The sequence below is a fragment of the Prionailurus viverrinus genome, chromosome F1 (genome assembly GCF_022837055.1).
Source record: "Prionailurus viverrinus isolate Anna chromosome F1, UM_Priviv_1.0, whole genome shotgun sequence".
Classification (NCBI taxonomy): domain Eukaryota; kingdom Metazoa; phylum Chordata; class Mammalia; order Carnivora; family Felidae; genus Prionailurus; species Prionailurus viverrinus.
In genome coordinates this window covers 4,603,571-4,631,089 of record NC_062577.1, presented here as the reverse complement: position 1 = coordinate 4,631,089, position 27,519 = coordinate 4,603,571, and positions in this window count along the sequence as shown.

The following is a 27,519-nucleotide window of genomic DNA, read 5'->3' as shown; positions in this document are numbered from 1 at the left end:
ACTGAGGAGAAATCTTTGGCAGATAGAAAACTGCAAAACTTTGGGGTCTACAGAAGAAGGTACTTCAGAGAGATCACAGTGATGAAGAGCATAAGCGAAGTCAAACCAGACGCTGAGTAAGGGGAAGAACAGAGGGTTGGAGCTGGGGTCTGTGAAGACAGGACCTACCAGGGACCTCGTTAAATGATTCAGTGAGATGGTGGTGGGGATTGACAGCACTCTCGGAAATCTTCCAGAGAGTTTTGCTATAGGAAGGACAGAAAATGGGGAGGAGGAGGAATCAGAGAATGGGATCAAAGATGTCTTTTTAAAATAGAAGATATGAAAGCATGTTTATCCACTGATAGAAATGATCAAGAAGAGAGAAAAACATAATTATGTAGAAGGGAGACTGGGAAGGGGATTGTAGAAATGAAATTCTTGAGAAATGGAGAGTAAATGGGGTGCCAAGTACAAGGAGGGGAGGGGCTGGCTTTGGCCGGAAGTGGATGCATCTGTCAGCACAGCAGGTGTGGGCATAAGGGTGCAGATGCACGTGGCCTGTTGGACTATTTAGTGGCAAGATGAAGGATTGCCCATCCGACTGCTTCTATTTTGAGAATTGAGGAAGAGGCTTAGAGACTTAAGGCAGGAGCAAAAAGGTGTGAAATAGTAGAGTGGGGGAGGGATGCTAGAATTTTCTAAGGGCATGGAATATCCACGTGAAATTTATGATAACTTAAAATTTGACCACCCAGCTTAGTTTCATGGTTTTCTTCTAAAATATTTAGCTGTTAGGTACAGGCACAGGATTAGGAAAATGGTTAGACAAAATCAGAATTAGGATTTTTCCGAGAAAGTTGCATGGAGGGAGAGAGAGATGAAGGAATGAGGAACAGATGTCAGGAATTGATGTTGCTGAGTCTTGGTAGCTAATAGTGTAAGAAGCAAAGTGAAGACATGAGTGAAGAGGAGAGATGGAGAAAAAGTAGTGGCACCAGTGGACCCAAGGTCCCTGTGCTTGGAAGATGTCAAGGAAGAGATTCTAGGGAGTGTGAGCAGAGTAGTTAAGTAGCAGCAGAGAGCAGGATGCTTGATTTAAAAATAACTCACCCGGAGAGTCTATTATAAACACAAATTCTAGGGCCATTTTGTCCTTAAAGAATCTGATTCTGTAGATCTCAGATGTGACCTGATGATCTGTAGTTTTCATAAGTGACCAAGGTGATTCTGATCCAGTCTGCCCAAAGAGAAACATTTGTGAACCATTGAGAGGAAGGGAATATGAGGGTGCCCATAGAAGAATATGACCACTTAGGGCTCAGGTTGCAAAAAAGGCACTCCAAGACACTGGCAGACTTGATGACCAGCTCATTTATTTCACGGCAAACTCCCACTGGCCAATTTCTCTGGGAATCAGATCTTTGATTATGGGGACACACAAATTTCTCCAGGCTAGAGGGAAAATATTCAGAACAATACCTAGAAAAGCTAAGAAAGTTGACCAAATTTCCATAGATGAGAAGATATTAAGTCATTCACCCAGACACCCTGATGGACAGCACAATCACCACTGCAAAATGACTTAGAAGATATGAGGAGCCAAAATGTCTTAGGTGGACACTGGAATTTTGTCCAGCCTGAGATTTTTCTGAGAGTTAAAGACAAATACTTTCCTCTTCATAAAGCAATTTCCTCCCTCCATATCCAGATGTCATGAAATCATTACCGGGCCTATGGCTCTTCTGCCTTACACTGGGCTTATTGTTGGCGATGAAAGCCATTGAGAAAACAGAAGATAAGCAGCTTTTCACTCTCTGCCAGCTGAAGTTGAAAAAAAAATTTTTTTTTCTGACTCTAAGTATATACTTAAAAAGAACTGCCAGGTTTATCAGAAGGGCCAGGTCAATTTGAGAAAATTGTTTGGTGCAGAGTGCTGACTTAAGAGTGTCTAAAAGAGGAAAGCAACATGCCAGCAAGATTTGAAAGGAATAAACAGGTGTTGTCACTGCAGGAATGTATTAACCCTGGAGTTATCAATATTGGCCACTTCAGGCTATTATGAATGAGCGTACAAAATTCTAGAGGGGTTAGGTAATGGAAGAGACACACTGAAAAATGACTAAGTCATTTAGAGATGGGTCTACACCTAAATTTTCTATAACAGTGCCTACCACACAATTTTTTCCAATGATAATAAGGGCAGGTTATAACAAGGGCTGTGGTAGCAAGTGCTGAAGAACTCAGACTTTGAGAGTTCAATTCAGACTGTCACTTACTAGTCTTACAGCTTCAGTCAAATTATCTAACCACCGTATGTCTCATTTTCCTCGTCTGAAGCAGGTGGATAGTAATAGTTTCTAGTTCACAGGATTGTTTTAAGAAGGAAAGGACATGAGAAAAGTAAAGAAGTGTAGACAAATATTTCATCTAAGACTGTTAAAGAAAAACATTTGGGTTGGAAGACAGAAAAGACGGAGATGGGGAGACAAACAACATACAATAAAGCAAAGAGAAGGGTTTTTTTAAGAAGATGAAATGAGAACAAAATATTTCAGACTTTTCGATCCAGCAAATGTCCATCTCATTAACTATCTCTTAATGACTCAGAGTTCTCACAGAACAGGTGCCCATCTTACCACCCAATTTAATTCAGGATGTGGCTCCTGTGGTATGAGCTGTTGTGTCAAAATTTGCAGAGAAGACCCCAATAAAGAGGGAAATGTATATATGAACAAAAGAAAGCAGCAGAACACGAGTCTCAAGAGCATATGGAATGGGTTCTAGGTCATATTGGAATTGGACAACTGAACCTATCTGAGTCTCCATTTCTTCATCTACACAATGGGGATAATAATACTATCTCTGTATAATCATTGTAATGATTAAATCAGCTAATAAATATAATACATTTGTACAGTGGTGGTTATAATTGTTACTGATAATCAATGCACATTCCCTGCCCACTTGCTAAGGTGAGTGTAGCAGGGGGTTGATGATAGAGAGAACCAGCACATCGCTGGCTACCTCATTAAGTCATTCAACAAACACTATTGTGCCAGGACCTGATGATGTGGTGGTAAATTAAAAAGGTCCTGAGGTAGCTTAAAGCCTAGGGAGAAAGATCATTAGGAAAATGTGGCATGGGGTGCTATGGGAGCATTTGGGAGGAGTCCCTAACCAGATATTAGGTAAGTCTAAATAAGGATCAAATTAAAGCTGGAAGGCAAGAGAGAGAAAGAGAGGGCACCCACTGGGACCGGAAAAACTACAATTAAAGCTTCACAGTTGATCTTAGCCAAAAGGTTGAGAAGCAATACAATTAAAGCTTTAAAACAAGGAAAGAAAAAGCTTTTACATAACGATCAGAAATTAATGGACATTCAACAATCGCTGCTAACACAACATTTTAATAAATTGGTCATATGATGATGTTGTTACATCTTGGTAAAAAATATCTCTTTACAAACACGAGCTAGCACCATAATTAACAATGCAAGACCAAGGGAGTATCTATTAAAATGACGAAGATGCCCACCATCATCTTCCTCTGGAAGTTCCGTCTTGGGTCACAAGGCACAAAACAGACAAGAGAAAATGGTTAACATTGACTGTCTGCAGAGATGATAATGTTATTTAGCTGGGAAATCCAGAAATAGTGCAGAAAAATGACTGAACCTGAGAAGATCAGTAAAGACAGGCCTGTCACCCTGCCCACAGAGATCCACTTTCTCCATGATGACCAGTTTACAACCTTTCCCTCCTCACACCTCTCTGATAGCACAGTCACACCAGAATAGCCTCGTGTTCACAACGAACCCAGGAGACCACACTCTGCTGCCCCTTATACTGTCTCCGCCCCATCCCAAGGAGTGGACGCCAGGCCCTGCCCGGGCCAGCTCCCCGGCATGTGCTGCACATGCAACTCCCTCTACCTAGGACTCTTCTTATAAACCTCCCTCTCTCTCCCCTGAACCATCGGTCTCCTTGCCCACTGGGTTGACCCCACCAGACATGAACTGCCTACATCTCGCCCACCTTTAAAGGAAAACCCTCTGTGGACCCCATGCTCCCCATTAGCAACCACTCCATTTCTCTGCTCCCTTTTCGAGGAAAACCTCTAGAAATTTCTACGCTTGCGTTCCTCATTTCCCATTCTCTCCACAACCCATGCCAATTCTCTGACTGAACTTTCACAGCCCCCTGTCCCCTGACGGAAATGGCATTTCCCAGAGTTGCCCCGAGCTCAGTCTGAACAAAGGCCCTGGTTGGTCAGGCCCCTGGGGACAGACAGCTCACTGCACTCCGTCCAGGTAGGCGCAGCTGACGTCTCCCTCCTGGTTGAACACTGTCTTCTCCAACCTCCAGGACCTTCCTGTTTCCTTTCCAGCTCACGGTCTTTTCCTCCACCGTCTCTTGCTGGGTATACTCTTCTGGAGTTCTCTGTCCCAGGTCCTCGCTCGATGGCTCACTGGGGCCCCTGGAGTGGACTCCAGAAGAGGCTGGTGCCTTTGGAGCCTCGAGCTTAAATGCAAGAGTATCAGAAAGCTTATCAACAGCAACAAAAATAAAATTTATAAAAGGGGGCGGTGGTCCTGGGGGCTCAGTCGGTTAAACAACAGACCCCAGCTCAGGTCATGATGTCACAGTTGGTGGGTTTGAGCCTCGAGTCGGCTCTGTGCTGACAGCTCAGAGCCTGGAGCCTGCTTTGGATTCTGTCTCCCTCTCTCTGCCCCTGCTCCACTCATGCTCTGTCTCTCTGTCTTAAAAATAAATAAATAATAATTTTTAAAAAAACTTATCAGCAGTAAAGCATATTTTAATGCAAAATTTATTTTAAGGCCCTCAAATGTATCATGAGTGAAATATCAACATTTTATAGAAAAATCAGTATCACACATTTCATGGCTCAGCACAGGGCTGTGCTCTGACCTCCTCTATGAGCTACAGAACTACAGAGCATAGCAACTGTCTGGGTCCATTCGGGCTGCTGGAGCAAATCACCATAGGCTGGGTATCTTAGAAATGGTAAACATTTATTCTCACAGGTCTGGAGGCCGGGAATCTAAGGTCAAATTGTCAGCATGGTCATGCTCTTTAGGGAGCCTTCCTCCTGGTTGTTGCCTGCACCTTCCCCTCACATGGTGGAAGGGGTAACAGATCTCTCTGGAACGTCTTTTCTAAAGCATCAATCTTATTGATGAGGGTAGAACCTCATGGCTGATTTAAGCACTGACCAAAGACCCCATTTCTAATACTGTTATTTTTGGAGGTTAAGACTTCAACATACAAACTTGGTGGAGTGGCATTAACGTTCAGACCACAGCACCAGCTGTCCACTAACATCCTCGCTTGCATATTTAAGTGGCATCTCATGCTCAACAAGCCCAACACAGCTGCCAATGCTCCACCACTCTCCCCACCCGTCTCCCCTCCCCACCCCCACACATAGAACTTTAGTCTTCTAGTCTTCTTGTATCTCAGAGAATGGCACCATCATTCATGCTCAGGAAAAACACTACAGCCAGAATCCCCCTTGATTCCACCTTTCCTTCTCCCCCCACACCAATCTATCAGTAAGTTCGGGCAACAGCAGTTCCAAAATTTATCTTGAATCGACTCCTCACAGCTCCGTTACCATAAACTCAACCCCAGCCACCATCGTTCCCACTCAGCCTTCTGCAATGGCGTCTTAACTGCGTCCCTACACTCACTCCAACCCTTCACATAGAAGCCAGAATGAGGTGTGTCCAGGGGCATCCCACATATGAAGCGCACCTGGCTTCTCACTGTAATGAGAAATAAAACCCACTCCTGGCCACGTCTTCCACCACACTCCCCCTTGTGCACCGCAGTCCAGCAAAGCTGGTCTTTCTTCTGTGCCTTAACCAGGAAAGAGCACTGGGCAAACTACTGTCCTACAGCCTGTGTACCTGCTGTTCCTGCCACCTGGAATGTTTATCCACATGTGTGCCCATGGCTCACTCTCTGCTCATCCAGATCGCTGCCTGAATGACACCTCTCAGGAGGTGTCCCCTCCCCACTTCTTTTAAAATAAAAGGCACACCTAGGAGTGCCTGGTTGAGCATCTGACTTGGGCTCAGGTCATGATCTGTCTCTCTCTCAAAAATAAACAAACATTAAAAAATGTTTTTAGGGGTTCCTGGGTGGCTCAGTTGGATAAGCATCCAACTCTAGCTGATGTCATGATCTCATGGTTCACAAGTTCAAGCCCCACATCAGGCTCTGTGCTGATAGCTCAGAGCCTGGAACCTGCTTCAGATTCTGTGCCTCCCTCTCTCTCTGTCCCTCCCCTGCTTGTGCTCTGTCTCTCTCTCAAAAATAAATAAACATTAAAAAAATGTTTTCAGGGGCACCTGGGTCGCTCAGTTGGTTGAGCGCCCAGCTTCTGCTCAGGTGGGGATCTCATGGTTTGTGGGGTCCAGCCCCGCATTGGGCTCTGTGCTGACAGCTCAGACCCTGACTCCTGCTTTGGATTCTGTGTCTCCCTCTCTCTCTCTGCCCCCCTCCTTCTTGTACTCTGTCTCTGTCCCTCAAAAATGAATAAACATTAAAAAAATGTTTTTAAATAAGTACAATAGCACCCTCTTCTCTCTCCACTGCTTTGTTCTCTCAATTTCTTATCACTTATCACTTCCTGATATATTATATGTGTTCTTATATATTTGGTAACTTTCTATCTCCCCTATTAATTGTCTGAGGGTAGAGACACGGTCAGTTTCACAGTTGTAGCTCCAGGGCAGAGAATAGTGACTGCCACATACATGGATACTAAAAAGGGAATAGAAATGACTTCTTTCAGGGAGAGAGAGAGAGAGAGAAAGAGAGAGTGTGTGTAAGCAGGGGAGGGGCAGAGGGAGAGAGAGAATCTCAAGCAGCTTCCATGCCCAGCGAGGAGCCTGATGCGGGCTTGATGTCACAACCATGAGACTGAGACCTGAGCCAAAATCAAGAGTTGGGTGCTTGACTGAGCCATCTATATACTGTTTAAGTATTTTTAAAGGCTTGACATAGATTAAAAACGAGTGTTCACTATGTCTATCACTAATACAAGCATCGAAGATCATCACTTTCCCTTCTTTCCATGTCCATGTGTTTTCCATTTTTCTTTATTACTTTTAGATTTTCTTTAGTAAATAATTTATCACTTTAAGGCTTTAGAATAGAACAATGTTTCTGATAATGAATAATGGGAGTACGGCTTTGAAAGCAGACTCTCTTATGCATAACTGAGTAGAAGTAGCTAGGTAATTAGGAAACAGATCTATAATTTATAGTCACTTGTGGTATGTGTTTTTAATCCATCAAAACAGGAGAGTAAATTAGGCTAGTGACTGAACACAGTGGCAGCGTAAGAACATGTACAACCTTTGCTCAGGGCGGCCATTTTCAGGCTGAGAGAAAGAAGGGCAGGGACTAGCCTGGAGCCATAGGTCAGTCTCAGGAGCAACAGGTTTCTCCCAAGCCATCCCTGTGTCAAGCTGCCAGATAATATACGGGCTGACCAGATAAATTTAAACTTCAAGCAAATAACAAGTAATTCTTTATTATATCTGCGTCCCAACTATTTCATGGAATGTACTTTAGAATTCTCCTGTGGTTTATCTGACATTCAAATTTTATGGGAATTCTAGATTTTTATTTGCTAAGCCTGGCAACTCTATCACCACGCTAATTTTGGAAGGAAAAGCATGTACCGTTAGAACAGTAGTGCCAGAGGGAGACTAGAACCCCAGAATCCAGGGCTTCCCTTGCCCCAAATCCTTCATATTGGGATCAGGGAGAGATATAGCAGAGATTTATTTATTTCAAAAAACTGAGCACCGGTTCTGTGTTGAGCATGTGTGAATAACACAGCCCTGTCCTCAAGGAGCTAATATTCCCAGCAAGAGACAAAGGCTCTGGAGTTCAACTGTGAACTCAAATTTGAAATGCATCCCTTCCTGTCCATGGGATCATGGGCAAATCATGTCACTGTTCCATACTCAATTTCCTCATATGCGAATGGATAATAATAACTAGGACATAGCTCATTTGCATAAGCATTTGGGAATAGTACTCAATCAATGTTTACCGTTACATTGTGATAACACTGCTTTGTGATATATGCTAAATTAGAAATGCATAGGTTTCTGAGATAGACATTTGTGGGGAAGTGAGGTGCTACACGTAACCCACAGACATTTTTAAATGAAGGGACTTTTGGAGTACCTGGATGGCTCAGTCGGTTGAGCATCTGACTTCGCTCAGGTCATTATCTCATGGTCCATGAGTTCAAGCCCTGCATCGGGCTCTGTGCTGACAGATTCTATGTCTCCCTCTCTCTCTGCCCCTCCTTCACTCATACCCTCTCTCTCTCTTTCTCTCTCTGTCTCTCTCTCAAAAATGAATAAATGTTAAAAAAAATTTAAATAAAATAAAATAAAATAAAATAAAATAAAATAAAATAAATGCAGGGACTTTAAAAAAAACCACTATCAATTCAAATGAGAACAAGAAAGACCAAACAGAAAAAGTTGAACTAATAGAGAACAAAAGATACAATGATGAACATAAAGCCAAAATAACATCATCAAAATAATTGTAAATGGACTACAAAACCCAGATATACCATGTCTAAAACTGTCAACCCTGAAACAGAATATACAACGTTTCAAAATAAAAAGGTAGAAAAATACCCATTAGAACAAAGGATACAAAGGAATGAACTGAAATCTTTCACAAGGTTGGAATTATGAAAATTCAGAATATGGGAAAGTCTACCAGACAAACAAGGAAGTTTTCAATAAATAAACTGCATAAAAAGAAGACATAAGTGGGAGCAGACATGTGTAGATTAAAAGAGACTTGAGAAGCATATTAACCTCTTGCAACATGAGGATCTTATCTGGATCTAAATTAAAAATAAGCATGTAAAAAGTGAGATAATCAGAAATATTTCAGCAATAACTGGATAGCTGATGATGTTAAGGAAATGAGGTTAAATTTTAAGTGTAGTAACAATAGTGTTATTATGTCTTTGAAAGTATCCATATTTTTTAAGAAAGCACATTGAATATTTATTGAATATTTACAAAAGAACTGACAAGATACCTGAGATTTACTTCAAAATAATCTGGAGGGAGGCAGGGAGGAGTGGATGGGGTTTCAGATGAAACAATATTGTCATGACTTAACAGATCTTGAGGCTTGCCAATGGATAGCTAGGATACATATTCAAATATATACATGTAATGTACATTAAAAGTAAAAGAAAAGAATACCAAACCAAAGAGAATAGAAGTAGCTACACTAATATCAAATAACATAAATTTTAAGATAAAAGTCATTTGTATATTGGGGTGCCTGGGTGGCTTAGTCAGTTAAGCATCCGACTTCGGCTTGGGTTATGATCTCACCATTCCCAAGTGTGAGCCCCGTGTTGGGCTCTGTGCTGACAGCTCAGAGCCTGGAACGTGTTTCAGATTCTGTGTCTCCCTCCCTCTCTGCCTCTTCCCCACTCATGCTCTGTTTGTTTGTCTGTCTCTCTCTTTCTCAAAAATAAATAAACATTAAAAAAAATCATTAGTATAAATAGAGGCTCAAGTGACAGAAGGATTAATTCCTCAGGAAAATATAACTATCCTATAATACTATGCAATGAATAATATGGTTCCAAAACATATAAAACAAAAAATGACAAAATAAGAGAAACTGACAAATTCACCATCAGAGTGGATAATTTTAACACAACTCTAGATAGGTTAAGGAAAGAAAAATAAACAATGAATAAATGAAAACATGATTACTGGCTCAATAAATATGCATAGAATCCTGCCCAATGACATGAATAAGACATACTTTCTTCCAGCACACCTGTAACATTCATGAACATTAGCTGTATGCCAAGCTAAATGAGATGTCTCAAGGCATTTTTAAAAACTGGCATAATATAAACTAATTTTAGAAGAAATAGAAAAACAGAATAGTCCTACAACCCCACATTAATTGAATCAATAATTTAAAATCTTCCCACAAGTAAAATATCAGGGTCACAATGATTTTATAGGAGGATTCTATCAAATAGTTGCTAAAGAGAACATTACAATATTTCAGAAACTATCTGATGATAGAAAAAGGAGTAATCCCCAGCTCATTTTGTGAGGCTAACAAAACTTTCACACACACACACACACACACACACACACACACACACGGCTCTGCACATGGCCAAGGAGTGCTAAAGCCCCAGGAGTAGTCCTGTTTGCCCACAGGGTAATTCCTTTACCCTTGTGGGACATAAAATATTCCATATTTTTCTAAGTGCTGAGATGACAGCTGCAAAGATCAGAATGGATAAATCTCACCAACACAGTGTTGAATGAAAAAAGTGAGTTGTTGAAGAGGAGAAATAGTTCAACGTCATTTACATGAAGTTCAAAACCAGGTGAAAGTGAATGAAGCCACTTGGTGCAATTGCATGCATAATAACCTACAAAGAGATGAAAGAAAGAAAAAACATAATTCAGGAGAAAGTTTCCCCTGGAAAGGCAGACAAAAGGGCACATTTAGGCAGAAGAAGGAGGGGGCCTTGTATCAACTGGGGTGCTGGAAATGGAAATTTTTGTTTGATTACCATGTTTTATGCTTGGACTATTTATTATAGTCTATGCTTTTAACTTTTTAGATACAATTTACATATAGTGCAGTATATAAATCTCAAGTCCTAAGTGTACAGATTCGTAAATTTTCATATGTATGTATATCCATATCACACTCCTTTGTATCAGATATTTCATAACACAAATGAAAAGAGAATTGATTTTGAAGTTTATCTGTGACTTGGGCTTTTTTTTTTTTTTACTATTTTCATTAACAGTGAACCATTTCCACTTTACTATTTGCTCTAGGATGTGGCTGCTCTAAAAAGAAATCCAATATTTATGATAAAATTCTAGTGTTGCCTGAGGGCTATGACCTCAAAAGAGACTTTCTCAGAAAGGAAAATTTCTTCATCCTAAAATAAAATTTGTTTACAAAATATATCTTTTAGGGACGCCTGGCTGGCTCAGTCAGTAGAGCATGTGACTCTTGATCTCAGGGTTGTGAGTTCGAGCCCCATTCTGGGTGTGGAGATTACTTAAAAATAAAATCTTTAAAGAAAAAAGAGCAGAATACATCTTTTATAAATGCTCTCTCTCCAAGGTTGACGTGGAAGGTGTTGTGGGACCAGTATGAGGAAGAGAGGCAGAACAGCAGACCCCAGTGGTTCTGCCAGGGTGATAGAATTCCAGCTTCTTCCACACGCAGTACATGCCCTCCTTGGATGTGCAGGCGGGCTTTCCAAATCTCATACACACTCTTAATCAAATAATCAGTTTTTAAAAAAATTACCTACCCACTTAAAATATACTGAATTCAGCATTGACTCATTTTTTAAAATATTTTAATATGTGTGTTTCCTGAGGATAAGTTTACTAAACTTTACTCCGAATCCTCCATCCATATTAAAGTCCAATTGCCTAATTATCACAGCCGTATGAGCTCGCTGGAAAACTTGGCTCTGACGTAAGCAATGTGCCAGCCAGCCATACCTGAAGCCAGGCATGGGACCACCTCTGTGGAGGTTCTTGGCAGCTACTGGAGGCCATGCAAGGTACCAACTCAGGGGAAGAAGAATGACTGTGCTATTCATTTCTCCAGTGGAACTGTCCTCATGTACCAACTGATTCTGCATATACATGAGCCCATCCGACCTTGGAAATTGTTATTGTGGATAAAAGGATACTTTGTCTGAATGCAGAAGAATGAAGTGTGTCTCCTTTACCTTGCCACAGCAAAGCGAGGATAGGACCTCCTGGGGCTTTAAGATCTTGCACTGTCCACCCCTTTAATTTAGAGAATTTTTATATACAGTGCCTTCCTATGCAACTGAACAGTTTCGTATGTGAACCTTGTCATGTTCAAATACCTTGAGTTCAAGCTCATATCTCTTATATCTTCCACATCACAGAGAAAATGGCTTTTTATATAATGCGTGCTTTATGAATGTCTTGTTAATCCACTGGAAGGCAGCAGTTGTAAAAAATGGTGTGTGCTAAGGAATAAAATGCTGATCCCACTTTGTCTCAAGGGAGAAGGACAGAAGTGTTGGGGGAAGGGCAAGACAGCTGATGAGCTCTGTCAGAAACAGGCACTGCATCTGACAGTCTTATATTCCCAGCAATTAATGCACACAAATGCAATGAGGAGTGGGGATTATTCTGTTTTCTGTCACTGCTTCAATGCTCATTCTTGCTCTTGATGAGGACACAGACATTCAGGAAGGATGAGTTAATTATCTGAGGCCAGATAATCACCAAACTGACAGAATTTAAAACCTGGATTTCTGGCTCCAAACCTCATGGCTTTATTTTGTTTTGTTTTGTTTTGTTTTTCCTACTAAAATGTTGCCTATTTGTTGTCTAATTATATCAAAGAGTCTGCACCAGACAATTAAAATCAAATTCTATTCTTCTCTGGTTTTACCTAGGTTAAGAGTGGGAGATGGTATAGTTCTATTGCTGGGTTTTAGGGTTTCTATCTTGTAATGAAGTCCTCCACAACCAACTGTACCTAAGGACTTCACACAGCTCCAGCCAGCCGGGGCTCAGAGACTCGCTTCCAAGGCCCGCTCTGTCTGGGAGGGTGCTAGCTATTGGATGAGGTTCAGGTCCTGGACAATGGAATTTGCTTTTGGATGGGTTTCAACTCCTGGATGATGGATTTTGCCAAGATAATGAGAACAGCTATTAAGACAGAGGACTTATTTTATCTGCCTCTTTGCCAGGGTTGAAGATGATTGTTGATCATTAAAACATGAGTCAAAACAGGGACAAGACATTGACCTAGGATCACGAAATCTTATCCGTGAGAGTTGATCTGCTTACTAATACATCTGGTTTACAAGAATTCTTTGGAAATGTCAGAAAGTCCTTGGAAACAGTGGGTGGTTTAATAAATTTGCTCAAAGATTAAGCTACATGTGATTAGATCCAAAGAGCAGAGCCAGCCTGGGGCAGGTCAAATAGTCTCCTTACTTAAAAAAACGGGATTGCTAGGAGCCCTACCATTCAATGTATGAAATTACAGCATTAGAGGCTCATTTGTTTGTGTTGAGTCTATCTTTTCCCATTACGTCTATTTTAAAATATAATTATCTTTGGAGAGACTGTACAGTAAGTTCCTTATAACATAATAAGGATGAGTTTGTCAAGACGTTTTCCCTGATTGGAGGGACAGTCTTTAATCCTCAATTGTAAAGTGGAGAAAGAAACTGGAGAAGCACTGCCTATAGGTAGAATAACTGATTTCCCTGACCTTCTCACTTCATTTAAGGCAGTCATTGGTAGTTGTTTGTATTTCCAGTGAAGTTAACAGCCTATCAGAGCAACCCCAAATGCAGTGCATGATAGCCATGGAGTATGGGCACAGCCTGGGGTAGGGCTGGGAAGAAATGTTTCTGGTCAAGCAGGCCTTTCAGCAGGTTCCCCCATCACCCCTGGGGCCAGATCCAGTGGACCTCAAAGGTATGTCTGCTGCCAAGTGGTAGATTTGTATCCAGGTACCATTAGTGAAGATAAAAATGGTTACACTAGGATCTCATCTCCCATATCCTGGTGACTGATTCCCTCCTCCAGAGGGTAATATATCCTATGACATCACTTAGAAAATCTAAAGATAATAAAGATCACCCCAAATTAAATTAACCTTGGATACATTTCATGAAAACTGCAATTTTTCTTTTAATGTTCATTTATCTTTGAGAGACAGAGAGAGGACATGCATGAGAGACAGAGAGTGAGTGAGGGGTGCAGAGAGAAAGAGAGAGATTGAATCTCAAGCAGACTCTGAGTCCAGCCACTCTCAAACTCACCAACCTGTTGGATCATGATTTGAACCAAAATCAAGAGTCAGATGCCCAACCGACTAAGCCACCCAGGCACCACAAAACTGTATTTTTTTCAATAGCAGAATCACTTAATTTTAGAGCAGAAAAGAACCTCTGGGATTACTTGGTCTAACTGTTCTCATTTTGCAAGTGAGGGAACCAGCAAAGTATTTTCAACCTGTAAGTTTCCTGATCTTTCAAAAAATGCACAAAAACTTTTTTCATTCCATTTTAAACTTCGTGCAGAGAAAACAGACAAGAAAGGTAAAAGTTTGGCATATTCTAAGAAAAGCTTAATTAGAAAAAGTCATTATGCCTCTAACCACCATGTTATTTTTTTATAGGGAAAATCTTAATAAAAAAGGACTATACTGTTAGGTGCTCACTGTTAGGCATTTTAGAGAGACACTGACTTGGAGGCCACATGCATCTCGGTCTTTGTATACGTTATTTGAGTCGGTCTCTTGAATCAAGCTTATTCAAAGTAAGAGACAGCATAACTTGATTTTGCTTAAGAAAACAAGGGCCTCATTTGGTAACAGTGGAAGAACCTATATTATCTTGTTCTGATTTCTGAACCATCGCTCCCAGTAAAGAAAGAACTTGAGACCTACATCTGTCTCTATATCTAGATCTATATCTCCATAGTGTATATGTACGTGCTATGGGAATGTGTGTGTGTGTATGCGTGTGTATCACAAACACATACATACACATACATAAAAATCCATGACATAGAAATGGAGATTTCTGGGTTAACATGGTAGCAAATAAGCAATGCATAACAGGTTTGCTCACAACTTTCTATTTATATGCCATATATGATACCATTATATCATAAAATAAAATTATAATTGAGTGTGGGGGGAGGGCCATCAATGCTGCAGTCTGGGTCAGGATAGGAAGGCTATATATGATAAAAAGATAACCTCAAAATTCCAGTGGTTTAACACAATAAAGATTTATTTCTTACTCATAAAATAAATATGCAGAGTGCCCAGCCTGCTTTTGTGGCTACACCACCTCAGACACATGGCCTCCAAGATTTTAGTAGTGGAGGAAGAAAACACAGAAGTGACACAGCTCTAAACTGCCTTAGCCCAAAGCCCATGTCACTCTCACACATTGATCATTAGCTAGAACGAGTCACACAGGACAGACTCAGCTGCAAGAAGGCTTGGAAATGATGGGCAACACATGGATATATGGTGAGTTTTACTATTTCTGCCACTACCCTTTTTTTTAAGTTCATTTATTTTGAGAGAGAGAGAGAGAGAGAGAGAGTGTGTGTGTGTGTGTGTGAGCAGGGGAGGGGCAGAGACAGAGAGAGGAAGAGAGAGAGAGAGAGAGAGAGAGAGAGAGAGAGAGAGAGAATCCCAAGCAGACTCTGCACCATTAGCACAGAGCCCAACACGGGGCTCAATCTCATAAATTGTGAGATCATGACCTGAGCCAAAATCAAGAATTGGGAGCTTAACTGACTGAGCCATCCAGGCATCTGCCAGTAACCTTTTGACCACAGACTTGGAAGCTCAGAGATTATGATTCACCCCACTGATTATCCCTAACTCTGTTTTCATGAGCCCCACTAAACAACAAAACATGTAGTTCTTTTGTGATTCTTGTTGATGTCCATTGCTTATAAACCAAATTGTAAAATTAATCATCACAACATAACCTTTATTCACAACATTGGGAAAATATATAGGAAAGAATAATAAAAGTAGTTAAAAGCCTAGAATATATACATGGCACATCAAGAGATAAGTACAGTTAAGTGTTATGTTCCTATTTCTACAGCTCTTCACAAGGCTGTCGTTGGTTTAATGGTTCTCTTTCTCTATTTTCTATTCTAAGTTCCTACTGCCTTCAGCCAGCACCAAAGAAAGCTAGGGTTCTATACACGGTAGGGAGACCTAACACTTCATTCCCAGAATTTCTGAGACCCTTTTCCTGTCTGTATGTTCTTACAGATGTCAATTAACTTTTCCTTTGCACCTGATGGCAGCAAGAATTGCTCCAGAGAATCACTCCTTTTCAGGGCATGATCTCCCTGCTGCCATTGTGTAGGGACAACCCTATTCCCCCTGGATAATGGAGATGAATCAGTGCAATCAACATGATAACCCTGTCTGTTCCATATTCATGGTATGGCATAAGGAGCTCTGAGTGGACAGATAGCAGTTTGCAACATTGAACTAAATGGAATATTTGTCATAACCGATAGAGATAGTATTAATTCATTATTTTTTAAAGTTTATTCATTTATTTTGAGAGAGAGAGATTGAGTTACTGTGTAAGTGGGGGAAGGGGCAGAGAGAGAGGGAGGGAGAGAGAATACCAAGCACTGTACTGACAAGTGCAGAGCCCAAAACAGGGCTCAAACTCACAAACTGTGACATCAGGACCTGAGCCAAGATCAACAGTCAGATGCTCAACTGACTGAGCCAACCAGGTTGGCCCCTATTTACCCATTATAAACTAAGATATAAACCAGTAGAATTCAGGGTTGCAAGGAAAAGGAAATGAGGTGTGTTATAATTTTCACCCTCAGGCTGGATGATCCTTCCATTCTGACTATGGAAGAAATCGGACAATGTATTGGCCACTGAAACTGAGCACACTGAAATCTGCAGGATGGTTCCCTAACCTTAAATATTCTCTTGTCCATTGTTTACTGATATGTCAGTGATACTTTCACTAAGAACAGTTGCTTCTAAGAAATAGGTGCACAGTAATATTCACAAATACTGTGCATCAGCTCACTGCATTACTTATTTCTCTGCAAACTTAGTTCCATAAATTGGGGGGGGGGGGGATTTATGAGTTCTGCTTGGGGCGTGGAGAACTAGACAGAATTTTACTTTTATCCTTACAACAAAAACAAAACAAAAAGCCTGGCAGAGTATAATTTCATGACTTTCCTTAAATCCATCAGGAACCTGAGATTTCAAGGCAACCAACTAGGCTGAACTAGAAAGACAGGTGGCCCTAGAGAGATGAAACCAAGGAGAGAAGTACAACAGAATCTGTCTGAAACCATGAAAACCATGAGCAAATAATGAAGCGTAAGTAAAGTTGCTAAAAGAAAAAAAGAAAACCATCAACCCAAAATTCTATCTGTAGGGAAAGTATCTTTCAAAAAATAAAGGAGAAATAAGGATTTTTTCCCCAGGCCAATAATGGAGAGAACCCATCGCTGTCAGATCCACACTACAAAAAAAATCTTTAAAAGAGCTTCCTTTAGGTAGATGATACCTGATAGAAATTTACATTTATGCAAAGACATACAAGGTGTCAGAAATGAAATAAAGATAATATTTATTTTTCATACTTTTAATTTCTCCAAAGGACCACTATCTAAAGCAATAATAGTAGCAATATATTTTACTTTTATAAAGGTAGTACTACTAAAGATAGATTTAGATTAAAGATGTAGATCATAAACTCTATGGCAAACACTAACAATATTTTAAAGAGAAGTATAAATAAATTTAAAGAGCAACATAATACTTGTTCTTGTTTTAAATGTAATCATAATGTAATAATTTAGCTGAATTCAGTCCATGAACTAAAGAACAGGCAGAAGAGGATAAAACATAAAAGAATAAATAGAACAAATATTTAAAAACCTATTAGATGGTAGATTTTAATACAGCCTTATAAATAATTATATCAACTACAAACAGTCTAAACACAACAAACTTAGAAACACCAATTAAAAGATTGTCATATTGGATTTTTAAAAAGGATAGCTTGGGGCGCCTGGGTGGCGCAGTCGGTTAAGCGTCCAACTTCAGCCAGGTCACCATCTCACGGTCCGTGAGTTCGAGCCCCCCATCAGGCTCTGGGTTGATGGCTCAGAGCCTAGAGCCTGTTTCCGATTCTGTGTCTCCCTCTCTCTCTGCCCCTCCCCCGTTCATGCTCTGTCTCTCTCTGTCCCCAAAAAAATAAATAAACGTTGAAAAAAAAATTTTTTTAAAGGATAGCTCAACTGACGCTGTCTACAAGAAACTCATTTGAAATATATGCATAGAGGGGCACCTGGGTGGCTCAGCTGGTTAAGTGTCTGACTCTTGATTTCAGCTCAAGTCACGATCTCACAGTTCTGTGAGTTAGAGTCCCACATCAGGCACAATGTAGACAGAAGAGCCTGCTTGGAATTTTCTCTCTCTTTCTCTCTGCCTCCCCCCACCCTCACTCTCTCCTCAAAATAAATAAGTAAACATTTTAAAAAAGAAAAAGAAATATATGCATATATAGGTTAAAAGTAAAATGAGAGAAAAAACACTATAAATACCCCAATCAAATAAAGTTGGAGTAGCTGTATTAATATTTTTATAATATTTTCAAAATAATAAAGAGTAAACTTCAGAGAAAGACATAATACCAGGGATAAAGAACTTAATTACATAATAATAAAGAGGTCAGCCCTCTAAGAACAAGCACCATTCCTCAGTGTAACTAATGCCTAAAAGCAGAGCATCAAAATACATAGAGTGAAAACAGATAGGACTGAAAGTGGAAACAGACAAATTCACAGATACACTTGGAGAGTTCATATGCCTCTCTCAGTGACTGACAGAACAGACACAAAATCAGTAAGGATAAAGAAGACATTTATAGAACCATCTACCCAAGAAGCATAGAGTACATATTTTAAACCTCAACAAAATTAAAGGTATTGAAATTATTCAAAGTATGACCTCAGACCAGAACAGAAGTAACCTAGAAAATAAAAGCAGAAAGATATCTTAAAAATCCCCAAAATATTTGCAATGGAAGAGGGAACATTGTGACGGACCATGTAGATATTTAAAGAAAAATGTTACCAACAAATTTTTGCTCATAAATTCAACAACTTTTAAATTAAATATAATTTATAAATTCAACAATTTAAACAACATGGAACAATACCTTGAAAGACAAAAACTACCAAAATTCACTCAGAAAGAAATAAAGAATCTTAAGAGTTCTCAGTCTATACTTTTAAAAATGAATGTGATTTAAAAACTACTGACAAAATTCCAGGCTCAGCCAATTCACTAGTAACACAAATATTTAAGGGAAAAAATATAGACATTCTAAATAATATCTTCCAGAAATTAGACACAGGAATACCCCAACTCATTTTATGAGGTCAGCAGTACCCTAATACTAAAACCAGACAAAGAAATTTTGTCTTTGAAAACTACAGACCAATATCTCTAATAAACATAGATATAAAAATACCCAACAAAATTTTAGGAAATCAAATTGAACAACATATAAAAAGATAAAACATCACAACCAAATGGCTTTACCCCAGAAATACAAGGTTGGCTTTACATTTAAAATAATTCAATATAAATCCATTATATTAATGAATTAAAAGAAATACATTATAAGGAAATTGAAAAAGAAACGGAGAAGCATTTGACAAAATTCAACATCCGTTAATGATAAAAACTATCCATGGGAATGCAAGCTGGTGTAGCCACTCTGGAAAACAGTATGGAGGTTCCTCAAAAAACTAAAAATACAACTACCCTACGACCCAGCAATCGCACTACTCGGCATTTATCCAAGGGATACAGGTGTGCTGTTTCGAAGGGACATGTGCACCCCCATGTTTATAGCAGCACTATCAACAATAGCCAAAGTATGGAAAGAGCCCAAATGTTCATCGATGGATGAATGGATAAAGAATATGTGGTATATATATGTATATATATATATATATATATATATATATATATATATGATTTACTTGATTTGCAAGTATATATATATATATATATATATATATATATACACATACATATAATCAAAAAAAATGAAATCTTGCCATTTGCAACTACATGGATGGAACTGGAGGGTATTATGCTAAGTGAAATTAATCAGTCAGAGAAAGACAAAAATCATGACTTCACTCATATGAGGACTTTAAGAGACAAAACAGATGAACATAAGGGGAGAGAAACAAAAATAATATAAAAATAGGGAGGGGGACAAAACAGAAGTGACTCATAAATATGGAGAAAAAACAGGTTTATGGGAGGGGTTGTGGGGGGGGGATGGGCTAAATGGGTAAGGGGCATTAGAATCTACTCCTGAAATCATTGTTGCACTATATGCTAACTAATTTGGATGTAAATTTTAAAAAATAAAAAATAAGAATAAAGGTTTATATATAAATAAATAAAACTATCCACAATCCAGAAACAGAAGGGGATGTTTTTAACCTGATAAAAGATATTAAAAAAAGAAAGAAAGAGGAGACAGAGGAAAATGGCGGCGAAGGAGGATGCTGGGCTCACGGCGTCCTGCTGATCACTTAGATTCCACCCACACCTGCCTAAATAACCCAGAAAACCGCCAGAGGATTAGCAGAACGGAGTCTCCAGAGCCAAGCGCAGACGAGAGGCCCGCGGAAGAGGGTAGGAAGGGTGGCGAGGTGGTGCGCACTACACGGACTGGCGGGAGAGAGCCGGGGCGGAGGGGCAGCCTGCTGGCAAAGCAGAGCCCCCGAGTCTGGCTTGCAAAAGAGGAGGGGCCGGATGGAGTGTGTTCGGACAGCAAGCGGGACTTAACATCTGGAAGGTTATAAGCTAACACCTCTGATCAGAGACCAGGAGGCCTGGAGGACAGCGGGAGGGAGAGTTGTTGAGCCCCAGATGACAGAGCTCAGCTTGGTGGGGAACAAAGGCGCTCGCCAGTGCCATCTCCCTCGCCTATCCCCCAGCCAAAATCCCAAAGGGAACCAGTTCCTATCAGGGAACTTGCTTGCACTGCCCAAACAACCAACACTGTGCTTCGGGGGCAGGTCTGACTCCCTCCCGGTGCCCCAGGGCCCCTCCTGAAGTGGATCTTCTAAGGAAAAGCAAGCTGAGCCTGCCTCTCCTGCCCCTGTGCACCTTGCTGATCCACCCCAGCTAATATGCCAGATCCCCAGCACCACAAGCCTGGCAGTGCACAAGTAGCCAAGACAGGCCATGCCACCCCAGAGTGAATCCCACCCCTAGGAGAGGGAAAGAGAAGGCACACACCAGTCTGACTGTGGCCCCAGTGGTGGGCTGGGGGCAGACATCAGGTCTGACTGCAGCCCCGCCCACCAAGGCAAGTTATTCAAGACAGCACAGGGGAACTGCCCTGCAGTTCCTCACCACTCCAGGGACTATCCAAAATGACAAAACGGAAGAATTCTCCTCAAAAGAATCTCCAAGAAATAACGACAGCTAACGAACTGATCAAAAAGGATTTAAACAATATAACAGAAAGTGAATTTAGAATAATAGTCATAACATTAATCGCTGGGCTTGAAAACAGTATAGAGGACAGCAGAGAATCTCTTGCTACAGAGATCAAGGGACTAAGGAACAGCCAGGAGGAGCTAAAAAAATGCTATAAATGAGCTGCAAAATAAAATGGAGACAACCACACCTCAGATTGAAGAGGCAGAGGAGAGAATAGGTGAACTAGAAGATAAAGTTATGGAAAAAGAGGAAGCTGAGAAAAAGAGAGATAAAAAAAATCCAGGAATATGAGGGGAAAATTAGAGAACTAAGTGATGCACTAAAGAGAAATAATCTACGCATAATTGATATTCCAGAGGAGGAAGAGAGAGGGAAAGGTGCTGAAGGTGTATTTGAAGAAATAATAGGTGAGAACTTCCCTGATATGGGGAAGGAAAAATGCATTGAAATCCAAGAGGCACAGAGAACTCCCTTCAGACGTAATTTGAATCGATCTTCTGCACGACATATCATAGTGAAACTGGCAAAATACAAGGATAAAGAGAAAATTCTGAAAGCAGCTAGGGATAAACGTGCTCTAACATATAAAGGGAAACCTATAAGACTGGTGACGGATCTCTCTACTGAAACTTCGCATGCCAGAAAGGAATGGCAGGAAATCTTCAATGTGATGAACAGAAAAAATACGCAGCCGAGAATCCTTTATCCAGCAAGTCTGTCATTTAGAATAGAAGGAGAGATAAAGGTTTTCCCAAACAAACAAAAGCTGAAGGAATTCATCACCACTAAACCAGCCCTACAAGAGATCCTAAGGGGGATCCTGTGAGACAAAGTACCAGAGACATCACTACAAGCATGAAACCTACCGACATCACAATGACTCTAAACTCATATCTTTCTATAATAACACTGAATGTAAATGGACTAAATGCACCAACCAAAAGATGTAGGGTATCAGAATGGATAAAAAAACAAGACCCATCTATTTGCTGTCTACAAGAGACTCATTTTAGACCTGAGGACACCTTCAGATCGAAAGTGAGGGGATGGAGAACTATTTATCATGCTACTGGAAGTCAAAAGAGAGCTGGAGTAGCCATACTTATATCAGACAAAGTAGACTTTAAATTAAAGGCTGTAACAAGAGATGAATAAGGACATTATATAATAATTACAGGTTCTATCTATCAGGAAGAGCTAACAATTATAAATGTCTATGTGCCGAATACGGGAGCCCCCAAATATATAAAACAATTACTCACAAACATAAGCAACCTTATTGATAAGAATGTGGTAATTGCAGGGGACTTTAACACCCCACTTACAACAATGGATAGATCATCTAGACACATGGTCAATAAAGAAACAAGGCCCCTGAATAATACATTGGATCAGATGGACTTGACAGATATATTTAGAACTCTGCATCCCAAAGCAACAGAATATACTTTCTTCTCGAGTACACATGGAACATTCTCCAAGATAGATCACATACTGGGTCACAAAACAGCCCTTCATAAGTATACAAGAATTGAGATCATACCATGCATACTTTCAGACCACAATGCTATGAAGCTTGAAATCAACCACAGGAAAAAGCCTGGAAAACCTCCAAAAGCATGGAGGTTAAAGAACACCCTACTAAAGAATGAATGGGTCAACCAGGCAATTAGAGAAGAAAATTAAAAATATATGGAAACAAACGAAAATGAAAATACAACCATCCAAACGCTTTGGGATGCAGCAAAGGCAGTCCTGAGAGGAAAATACATTGCAATCCAGGCCTATCTCAACAAACAAGAAAAATCCCAAATACAATATCTAATAGCACACCTAAAGGAAATAGAAGCAGAACAACAAAGACACCTTAAACCCAGCAGAAGAAGAGAAATAATAAAGGTCAGAGAAGAAATAAACAATATAGACTCTAAAAAAACTGTAGAGTAGATCAATGAAACCAAGAGTTGATTTTTTGAAAAAATAAACAAAATTGATAAACCTCTAGCCAGGCTTCTCAAAAAGAAAAGGGAGATGACCCAAATAGATAAAATCATGAATGAAAATGGAATTATTACAACCAATCCCTCAGAAATACAAGCAATTATCAGGGAATACTATGAAAACCTATATGCCAACAATCTCGACAACCTGGAAGAAATGGACAAATTCCTGAACACCCACACTCTTCCAAAACTCAATCAGGAGGAAATAGAAAGCTTGAACAGACCCATAACCAGCGAAGAAATTGAATCGGTTATCAAAAACCTCCCAACAAATAAGAGTCCAGGGCCAGATGGCTTCCCAGGGGAGTTCTACCACACGTTTAAAGCAGAGATAATACCTATCCTTCTCAAGTTATTCCAATAAATAGAAAGGGAAGGAAAACTTCCAGACTCATTCTATGAAGCCAGCATTACTTTGATTCCTAAACCAGACAGAGACCCAGTAAAAAAAGAGAACTACAGGCCAATATCCCTGATGAATATGGATGCAAAAATTCTCAATAAGATACTGGCAAATCGAATTCAACAGCTTATAAAAAGAATTAGTCACCATGATCAAGTGGGATTCATTCCTGGGATGCAGGGCTGGTTCAACATTCGCAAATCAATCAACGTGATACATCACATTAATAAAAGCAAAGATAAGAACCATATGATCCTGTGAATCGATGCAGAAAAAGCATTTGACAAAATTCAGCATCCTTTCTTAATAAAAACCCTCGAGAAAGTCAGGATAGAAGGAACATACTTAAACATCATAAAAGCCATTTATGAAAAGCCCACAGCTAACATCATCCTCAATGGGGAAAAACTGAGAGCTTTTACCCTGAGATCAGGAACACGACAGGAATGTCCACTCTCACCCTTGTTGTTTAACATAGTGTTGGAAGTTCTAGCATCAGCAATCAGACAACAAAAGGAAGTCAAAGGCATCAAAATTGGCAAAGATGAAGTTAAGCTTTCACTTTTTGCAGATAACATGGTATTATACATGGAAAATCCGATAGACTCCACCAAAAGTCTGCTAGAACTGATACATGAATTCAGCAAAGTTGCAGGATACAAAATCAATGTACAGAAATCAGTTGCATTCTTATACACTAATAATGAAGCAACAGAAAGACAAATAAAGAAACTGATCCCATTCACAATTGCACCAAGAAGCATAAAATACCTAGGAATAAATCTAACCAAAGATGTAAAAGATCTGTTTGCTGAAAACTATAGAAAGCTTATGAAAGAAATTGAAGAAGATATAAAGAAATGGAAAAACATTCCATGCTCATGGGTTGGAAGAATAAATATTGTCAAAATGTCAACACTACCCGAAGCTATCTACACATTCAATGCAATCCCAATCAAAATTGCACCAGCATTCTTCTTGAAGCTAGAACAAGCAATCCTAAAATTCCTATGGAACCACAAAAGGCCCCAAATAGCCAAAGTAATTTTGAAGAAGAAGACCAAAGCAGGAGGCATCACAATCCCAGACTTTAGCCTCTACTACAAAGCTGTAATCATCAACACAGCATGGTATTGGCACAAAAACAGACACATAGACCAATGGAATAGAATGGAGACTCCAAAGTGGGACCCACAAAAGTATGGCCAACTCATCTTTGACAAAGCAGGAAAGAATATCCAATGGAAAAAAGACAGTCTCTTTAACAAATGGTGCTGGGAGAACTGGACAGCGACATGCAGAAAAATGAAACTAGACCACTTTGTTACACCATTCACAAAAACAAACTCAAAATGGATAAAGGACCTGAATGTGAGACAGGAAACCATCAAAACCCTAGAGGAGAAAACAGGAAAAGACCTCTCTAACCTCAGCCATAGCAATTTCTTGACACCTCCCCAAAGGCAAGGGAATTAAAAGCAAAAATGAACTATTGGGACCTCATGAAGACAAAATCTTCTGCACAGCAAAGGAAACAATCAACAAAACTAAAAGGCAACCAACGGAATGGGAAAAGATATTTACAAATGACATATCCGACAAAGGGCTAGTATCCAAAATCTATAAAGAGCTCACCAAACTCCACACCCGAAAAACAAATAATCCAGTGGAGAAATGGGCAGAAAACATGAATAGACACTTCTCTAAAGAAGACATATGGATGGCCAACAGGCACATGAATAGATGCTCAACATCGCTCCTCATCAGGGAAATACAAATCCAAACCACACTCAGATATCACCTCACACCAGTCAGAGTGGCCAAAATGAACAAATCAGGAGACTACAGATGCTGGAGAGGATGTGGAGAAACAGGAACCCTCTTGCATTGTTGGTGGGAATGCAAACTGGTGCAGCCACTCTGGAAAACAGCGTGGAGGTTCCTCAAAAAATTAAAAAAAGACCTACCCTATGACCCAGCAGTAGCACTGCTAGGAATTTACCCAAAGGATACCGGAGTACTGATACACAGGGGCACTTGTACCCCAATGTTTATAGCAGCACTTTCAACAATAGCCAAATTATGGAAAGAGCCTAAATGCCCATCAACTGATGAATGGATAAAGAAATTATGGTTTATATACACAATGGAGTATTACGTGGCAATGAGAAAGAATAAAATATGACCCTTTGTAGCAACGTGGATGGAACTGGAGAGTGTTATGCTGAGTGAAATAAGCCACACAGAGAAAGACAGATACCATATGTTTTCACTCTTATGTGGATCCTGAGAAACTTAACAGCAACCCATGGGGAAGGGGAAGGAAAAAAGAAAAAAAGAGAGGTTAGAGTGGGAGAGAGCCAAAGCCTAAGAGACTCTTAAAAACTGAGAACAAACTGAAGGATGATGAGGGGTGGGGGGGAGGGGAGGGTGGGTGATGGGTATTGAAGAGGGCATCTTTTGGGATGAGGACTGGGTGTTGTATGGAAACCAATTTGACAATAAATTACATATATTTTCTTAAAAAAGTAAATAAATGTTAAAAAATAAAAGAGAGAAAGAAAGAAACCCTACAGCTAACATCATTCTTTTTTTTTTTTTCAACGTTTATTTATTTTTGGGACAGAGAGAGACAGAGCATGAACGGGGGAGGGGCAGAGAGAGAGGGAGACACAGAATCGGAAACAGGCTCCAGGCTCTGACCCATCAGCCCAGAGCCCGACGTGGGGCTCGAACTCACGGACCGCGAGATAGTGACCTGGCTGAAGTCGGATGCTTAACCGACTGCACCACCCAGGCGCCCCCATTCTTAATGGTAAAGACTGAATGGTTTCACCCTTAGATCAGCAACAAGACAAAAATACCCTTTCTCACCACTTCTATCCATCAATATATTGGAAATGCAATAAAGCAAGACAAATAAATAAACCATAGATTGGAAAGGAAGAAACAAAAATGTTTGAATTCAAAAATTGGCTATGTAGAACATCCATCCCCAGTCATGCCCAAAATGATCCCAGAGTCAGTCCTGAGTTAAACAAGTGAATTCAGCAATGTCACAGGATGCAAGATCAATTCGATACAAAAAGTGAACAATATTCTTATTTACCAGAAATGAACAATAAGAATCGGAAAAAATTAAGTGCCATTTTCAATAGCACCAAAAAGAAGGAAAAGGAGGAGTTGGTGAGGAAGAGAGAGAGGAGGAGGAGGAGGGAAAGAAGAGAGACAAGAGAGGAAGGAGGGGGAGGAGGAGGTGAAGGAGGACCACCACCATCACCATCACCATTTCCAACTTAGGAAACAAGGAAGGCGTAAATAAATGGAAACATACATCATGTAAATAATTGGAAGACTCACTTTCTCCCCACATTGGACTACAGATATTACACACACTCATTCAAAATCCCAGAAGGATTTACCATAGATATCAACAAGCTGATTCTCAAATTTTTATGGAAAGGCAAAGGACCTAGAACTCCTAGGAATTTTGTATTTGATAAATATATGTAACCAAATCCCAAAAGCCTCTCTTTATCCTACAAGAGAGGAATGAGACTGAACTAAAAAAGTCTGAAGCATTTTACATCTTAGAATGGCAGTTCTCAAAGTGTGGTCCCTGGACCCCTGGTGATGCCCACAATCCTACCACTTCCATAGTAATACTAAAACACTGTTTGCTTTTCATGCTGTGTAACAAAATGGGGGCTGTACATCAAGGACTTCTGCTGTGCACTGGGGTTTCATAGCTGCCTCACATGAAAGCACTAGGGTAACTGCTCACCTTGTGAGCACATCTACCCACTGTTCACCCTGAACACTGTTTTTACTTGAATGAAAAACTTACAGCAGCAGGCAAACTATGGTTGTGCTGACTTGGATGTTTGACAGGCATGTTCTTGAAAATAAACAAAGCGAGCCAAGGACTTCGAAGAAAACAAAGACCAAAATTCAACTTCTTGAGTTAAA